Consider the following 7,630-nt stretch of genomic DNA (forward strand, 5'->3'; position numbering starts at 1 on the left):
CCATCCCCTGTCATCCTGTCCCTGCTTCTGGCAGGTGGAAGTTTAGGGATACCTGGAGCATGTTGCGTCCCTGACCCAAATAGCTATCAATGAACCTATCTTCCAAATTCCTTTTTGAACCTAGTTATCCTTCTAGTGCATGCTGTAAGTACTGACTAAATCAGTCTAAACCAAGGAGTCTGCTATGACTTACCCCACTTTTGTCCTATTGTGTCATACTGACATTATTGCTTGGAAACTAGAGGCACGCTTGCTTAGACTGGAATTAGGTTGTACTTAACTACAATGATAGTAAATATTGAAGGGTTTAAATAAGATTCTATAAATTTTTAGGACAAACAGGTTGTACAAATGAGAACTAGCTATATATGAACATTTTCCTCCAGCACACACATTCGCTGTCCGATTGTCGATGGAATCCCTATGCGCACACATCCCTCCCCTTTAAAATAAACCTCATACCACAAAACCACATACAAAAAAACCATGACTTGATCTAAGAGTGGATATTAAAAGATGGAACCATCCCCCTAAGGCTACCTCTTCAAAGTGTTTGGAGCACATCATCAGGCTTTAGTATATACCGTAACAGGCATAAGTGGTGTGTGTGCCAACTGAGAATTTTCAAAGGAAGGTCACAAGTGGCATATATTCAAAAAGTTACTCCTGGCAAGAGGGGTTTGATGGGGTGTTGCTGACAGTGCACACACCTGAGTGCAGTAGTCATTCTTGTGCAAATATTTTGCACAAACATTGTGACAGCTTGAGCCGGCAAAGTGTAAGCTACACTATGTTTGCATTCCACTGCCTCCGTAATACCACTATTTAAAAATCCAGTTGAAAACTAATACCCTCAACTGCAATTTGTTGAATGTTGTGTCATTCACATACAACACAATGCCTGCACATATACCTCAGGGGAAAAAAAGTGATTGATTGATTGGTGACCCCTCGATTCAAGGATAATCTCTACCACAGATTTACATATGGGTCCTGAGATGACTTAAGAGTCTGATCCTGGAACCACAAATCTGCCCGCAGTAGTACAGACATTTTGTAGCAGGCCAGTGGTCTGCTGGGAGAAAGTTATTTCTTTGTCCTTCTTTCTCTCTCTTTTGAGCTTCGAAGGCAAGGCACTTCTCCTCGAAGTGAGCCACTGCCTGATGCAGGATGTGGTGCCATTGAGGTCGGTTGGTGGCTTGCTCCTCCCAGCTTGTGATATCCACATCAGTTTCATTAAGATGTGCTTTGAGTGTGTCTTTGTAGTGTTTCCTCTGACCTCCACAGGATCTCTGACCATGGGTGAGCTGAGTAGAGGAGGGGAGAGTCTGGCATCTGCACACAATGTCCAGCCTAGCGAAGTTGGTGCATGAGGATCATTGGTTCGGTGCTGGTGACATTGGCTCCAGCAAGGATGCTGGTGTTAATGCAGTGATCTTGCCACTTGATGTGAAAGATCTTCCAGAAGCATCGCTGGTGGTACCTCTCCAGACTCTTGAAGTGCTGTTGATAGGTCACCCAGGTTTCACATCCATAGAGGAGTGTAGGAACAACAATTGTCTTATAGACCTGGATCTTGATGTCCTGCCATAGGTCACGGTGCATGAAAATGCATTGGAACAATTTCCTAAAGGAAGCACTTGCACGCTGGATCCTGTGCTGGATCTCACTATCTATTTTTGCATTTTGAGAAAGTTGGCACCGAGGTAGCAAAAGTGCTCAACTGTCTCCAAAGTCTGACCCTCAATGGTGATTTGTGGTTGGTCATGTGCAAGGCCTGAAGCAGGTTGATAGAGAACTTTAGTCTTCTCAATATTGAGTGAGAGTCCTAGGCTTCAGTAAGCTTGTGCAAAAAAATCCAGTGTGGACTGAAAGTCATCCTCGGTGTGCATGAGGATGGCACAATTCATCAGCATAATGAAGCTCAGTAATGGACGCGCTGAGGACTTTAGACTTCGAGTGGAGATGTCGAAGATTAAAGAGCTGCCCATCCGTTCTGTATTGAATGTCAACTGCGTGGGGAGGTGTTCTTTAATGGGGACCAAAATGACTGCTAAATTGATGGAGAGCAGGATTGGGGCAATAATGCATCCTTGCTTAACCCCAGTTTTGATAATGAAAGGTTTTGTCTCAAGGCCTTTACAGAGAACCTTGCCCATCATCTGATCATGGAGAAGACTTAGGATCTTTTTTTGAGGGCAGCCAAATCTGGGGAGCACCTTCCACAGGGCTTCATGACTGACAGAATCAAAGGCCTTTGTCAAATCGATGAAAGCCATATACAGGTCCTGATTTTGTTCCTGAGACTTTTCCTAGATTTGGCGGGCAATGAAGATCATATTGGTTGTCCCGTGGGATAGTCTAAAACCACACTGAGATTTCAGCACTATTTCCTCAGTGAGGGGAAGTAATCGGTTTAAGGGGATACAAGCAAGAATTTTCCCTGCTGCAGATCGCAAGACACTGCCTTAATAGTTTCCACACTCTGACTTATCTCCTTCCTTAAAGATTGTAACAAGGTTAGTGTTTCTCAAGTCTTCTGGAATCTTCTCATTATACCAGAAATGAAGAAAAAGTTTGTGGAGCTTCACTAGCAGTTCTTCACCTCCTTTCTGGAGGTAAAAAGTAATGGATAGGTAGTGTCCTAGGTTCTGTGCTTCCTTCCCTTAGAAGAGAATCAGTGAAGTAATTCTGGCCAAAAATGATACCTTTGAACTATATTCAGTCACATACAGACAAAATGAATGTAATGGAATACATGTTTGCCCCCATACATTTCCAACCCCTTTTGCTTCATTGCCAGTGTTACAATTGCAGGCAGATGAGAAACTAGGCACCAGGCAGGGAAAAATATGACCACATGCTTACTCTGGCTACACACAATAGATGACAGGCTCACACAGTTCCCAGCACACAGTATAGCATGCTGTTGTGGGACGAACGAGAACTAATGTGCCATATAACTTTTTGCATGGCAAGGATCAAGAGCAACATACAGTTTCTCTTTCCACTTTTGACCCTTGGCAAACAATAGTTATTTGAAATTCAGCAGAATAGAAAAATCCATATTTTAAAAACTCCTCTAAGACCCATAACTGCAGCATGAAGGACAAAAATGGTATTAAATATACAGAAAAGCTGCACTAGTGAAACCCTGATTTGTTACTAGAGACCATTCGATTCCGCTTTCCAATGTCATTCAGGCCTTGTGTACAATGTAAGTTGTATCTTTTTAATGTACCAGTAGAGTACATTTCAGTCTCCCTAGTTACACTGTTATATTGTTATATACACTGTTATATTGGTAAAAAGGCACTTAGCCCAGTATAACTTCATCCTTTATGGGAAGAGGGATAAAGCTGCATGGATATAAGGCAACTTTATACTTGTTTAGTTTGTAATTAAATTTCTGTTTCAAGACCCATGGGTAATATTTTCTATTCTTATTGTATAGAAATAATTGTTGCTCTCTAAGCTATGAAATAGTTATAACTATTAAAGTATTAAAAAGAAGCTCTTTAGGAACTAAAGATTTACTAATTATCCATGGATAATGGTATATACTGTACAATGTGTCAAAGGAGATTATGCCATAGCTGTATTGCTGTCTCTGCTATTAAGCAGTTGCATAAGCGCTGACTCGCATCTGTACATCTTCTCAATAAATCTCTCTCTCTTTAATTTAAATGATTCCTCTAGGAAGCTTGGAATCTTCATAATGAGTCTCTTCAGATGCTAAATAGTGTGGATCACTCTTTACCTTTCTGTTCATGGACACACTGACAGAATAAATACAGTGGTCATCTAGGTAACATTTTCTAAAGTGCCTAAGGGCCAGATCTGAAAAGGTTTCCGAAATATTCCTTGTAGTTAAAACAGAGAACAACACTACAACTGATAATCTCTCTAGCACCAAAGTAAACATTTTGAGTGTGCCCACTATATGCTGTACCCCCGTGGGTTCCAGCAACTGACCCAAGAGGGTATAGCTACATGGCAAAACAAAACAAAACAAAACAAAACACACACACACACAAACCACATGGCAGCGAGTCCCGGAGCCTGGATCTACAGACCTGGGCTTTGGAGTTTGTGCTATGACACTAAAAGCAGCTGTGTAGACATTTGTGTTTAGACTGGAGCTTGGGGTCTGAAACCTTCCCCCTTTCTCAGGCTTCAGAGCCCAAGTCTGGTTGTCTATGGATATGTATATATGGGGATAAAAAACCCATGACTGGCCTGGGTCAGCTGACTTGGGCTCACAGGGCTTGGGCTGCAGGGCTGAAAAATTGTTGTGTAGATGTTTAGGCTCAGGCTGGAGCCCAAGCTCTGGGACCCTAGAAGGGCGGAGGGTCTAAGAGCCCACGCTCCATCCCGAGCCCGAACATCTACACAGCAATTTTTAACCCTGGGAGCCTGAGTCAGCTGACCAAAGCCAGCTGCACTCATGCCACTGGGCTTTTATCCCTGAGTAGATGTACCCTCTGTGGCTATTTTTAGCACTGTAGTGTGAGCCCAAGTCTATAGACCCAGGCTCTAGTCTCCCTGCCACAGTGTTTTTTTGCCATGTAGACATACCCAGATGCTCCTTTGCCTCGCCTCACTTGTGATTTACATTTGAGGTAAACATTTTAAAAGCGCTGAAGTGTCTTAAGTTGCCCAGTCCTAACTGCCTAAGTCACTTTTGAGAATGGGGCTTACGCTGCTAAGTCACATAGGTGCCTTAGAAAATGTCACCCTTAGGGCTTTATAGGTCAAAACCAACAGCTTGATCTCCAGATGAAGTTGACTGAATGTGCCCTGCCATGCTCACAGCTCCCTGCCTCACTCTGAGGAAATTGCCACGTGCTCCCCCGAAAAGCTATGTCCAACTTAACGACTCAAGAATAATTTCCAATGGCCCATATTTGCACACTTTCTCTCAGCCTAGGGACATTGTAGTCTGTTACTAAAACAATACTGTACCCTAATCAGTTCTCATCCTTCAGGCTAAACTCAGTTTGCATCTTTCCGTTGGTTTGGTGCTGTGCTTTCTTTCAACAGGAGTTTTGCTTTATGGTTTTGTTGGTTAAAATGACCTTCCTGGCATCTTTCGACCACTTGAGACTTCACCCCAGAATAGGATTCTGTACAATAATTGCCCCTCTCCACAGTGTATGCACTCACATTACTTCCCCATCTCACCCATGCTGCTCTTCCTGTTGCCATTGGCACCTGTTCTGACTTGTAGCCAGTTGTCTCTCTTGCCCCAGGTGCGCACTTCCTTTTTCCGCCCTGCTGGTCACTGGTTTGTGGGTCACATTGATAACCAACAGTGGAGAGGTGGGCATATGTGGTGTTCTGTGCAACATGGAGGTCAAGGAGAGGTGCTAGCAGCCAAGAGCTGAGAAGCAGTTTGGGACTGCAAGAGATCCAGTGTGTCTAATATCACTGCTTCAGGAAACTCTCCTCAACTGCTCATCAAGTGGCCCCAGGCAGGCATCTGAAAACCCAGATAGCTACTTGCCAACGGTCAGCTCTCTGAGGGTTAATGGAAACGAGGAACCCCTACACAGTCAGCCACTACCTCAGCAATGGATGTTTGAATTGATATTTGTTCTTGTGATGAGGGAAGAGATGTGTCCTTAGAACCACTGGAGCTGTGCCTGAATGAGACATATTGCAAAAAATTATAGATCCATGGACTCAATTCGTAAGTCCGACAATGTAACGAATACTTGTGCTCTTCTCTTTTGACTCACATTGTTTTTCATTTTGATTAGTGGTTTTAAATAGGTCATTACTTACTTTACTATTTTACCTCTAGAAAGCTTATCCATTAGAGACGCTTTGTAATCGCATTCAGATGGTGATCACAATATATTTACCTAAAGCCATAACTTTTTTCCTTTCAGAATGAAACAATACTGCTGAGATAAACAGCTGAAAATATTTTACTGAAGTATTTACAGCCTCCAGATCTGTAGTTAATGAAGGGTTTGTTAGAGTGTGAAATGCCTCCCAGCTTCTCCTCAGGGTGCCCTAACTAAAATATTCCTGTGAATAACTGGCATAATTCTCCGTTCAAGTTCACCAGTGTCACACCATTGACTTCAGTGAAGTCAGTCCTGATTTACACCAATGCAAGCAAGAGAAAAATCAGCACCAAATTTTTTAAATATCACCTGTTTTAAAGGGTAAGTTGGCAGCAATGTTATTAACCAAAACAATTTTATAAATTATGTACAAGCTATGCTATATCACACTCACATTAATGCATCCATGTGCCACCCAGTGTTAGGGTAGTTTTCCACATTTTGACACTGAAGTAAAGATATTTTTTCCAAATCTCTACTTGACTATTCTTTCAGTCATTCCTGGCTATTCAGACAGTTCTTTAAAACAGAAAAAGGAAGCGGGAGGGGGGAAGCTAAAAATGTCATGTGATAAGACTTGTATTTTTGCTTTGTTTTGTCTTGCACTTCCCAATAATGAAAATCCCCAGTGGTTGGTTGTTTTTTTTATTTTTCTAAAAAAATTAAAAGGAAATTGTTTGAAAACCAATTCTGTGTAAGTATATCTCTGAACTTTAGAGATATGTGTTGTTTGAGAGGTATGTGTGGATTTTGAGAGCAAAAGTGGTGTCTATAGCTTAGAACAAGGGACAGGGAGACAGGACTTCTGAGGCAAGAATTCTTTTAAAAATAGGGTTGGGATTTTCAAAAGAGCCTAAGGGAGTGAGGCACACAAATCCCCAAAACCCAGCCCAGGAGGCTAAAGTTGCTGTCTTATTTAGGTACCTGCCTGAGTTTTCAAAAGTGCTGAGTGCCCAACAGCTCCCATTTAAATCAACGGGAACAGTTGCACCTCAGCAGCACCTCTGAAAATCAGGTCATTTATTTAGGTGCCGAAATCCAGAATTAAACCCTTAATTTTAGTCTCCTATTTTTTAAACTCTAGTTGCTGTGTTGTATGATTAGTTCTGCTGCTGATTTGCTGTTTGAATGACCTTCCTCGGGTCTCTGAACCTTGTCATTTCTCAGTTTTCACAGTTGTAGAATGGGTTTAACAATATTTACCTACAAGTCAGGGGTGTTGTGAAGCTTTGTTAATTTCTGTAAAGCAGTTTGCAACAGCAACTGAAAGCAGCTCTATAAATGGAACTTTTCATATAACCTACCTGCTCACTCCTAGTGACAGGAGGGAGGCTAATGGTGGATCCTGGGAGTGAGAGACTGGAAAATGTGGATTCTGTTCTCTGCAAGAATACCTAAATGGGGAGCAAACAGCACCTGATCCAACAAAGGTATTAACATGGAGCTTAGCAGAGGTTGTGAAGTAAATTTTCACTGTCTTGGGTAGAGTATGGTTTTCTGGATCACACAATGGTCCACTTTCTGTTACCTCTGGGGAACTTCTGAGAGTGTGTTGTGTAAGACTGGTGTTCAGTTAGCAGTAGCATGAACAGCAAATGAGTAAGATCAAAACTATATTGTCATGCACTTGAGTATATTTACAAAGGCAGTGAAGCACTAAAAAAATTAATGTCAGCTATATACCAGGCTTTACTTCAGGCAGCCAACTTCCCATTCTCCAGGCATTTTCAAATGACAGTCCCCTCACTAGAGGATTAAACTTATTGTAGGTGCCT

The sequence above is a fragment of the Gopherus evgoodei genome, chromosome 3 (genome assembly GCF_007399415.2).
Source record: "Gopherus evgoodei ecotype Sinaloan lineage chromosome 3, rGopEvg1_v1.p, whole genome shotgun sequence".
Lineage (NCBI taxonomy): Eukaryota > Metazoa > Chordata > Testudines > Testudinidae > Gopherus > Gopherus evgoodei.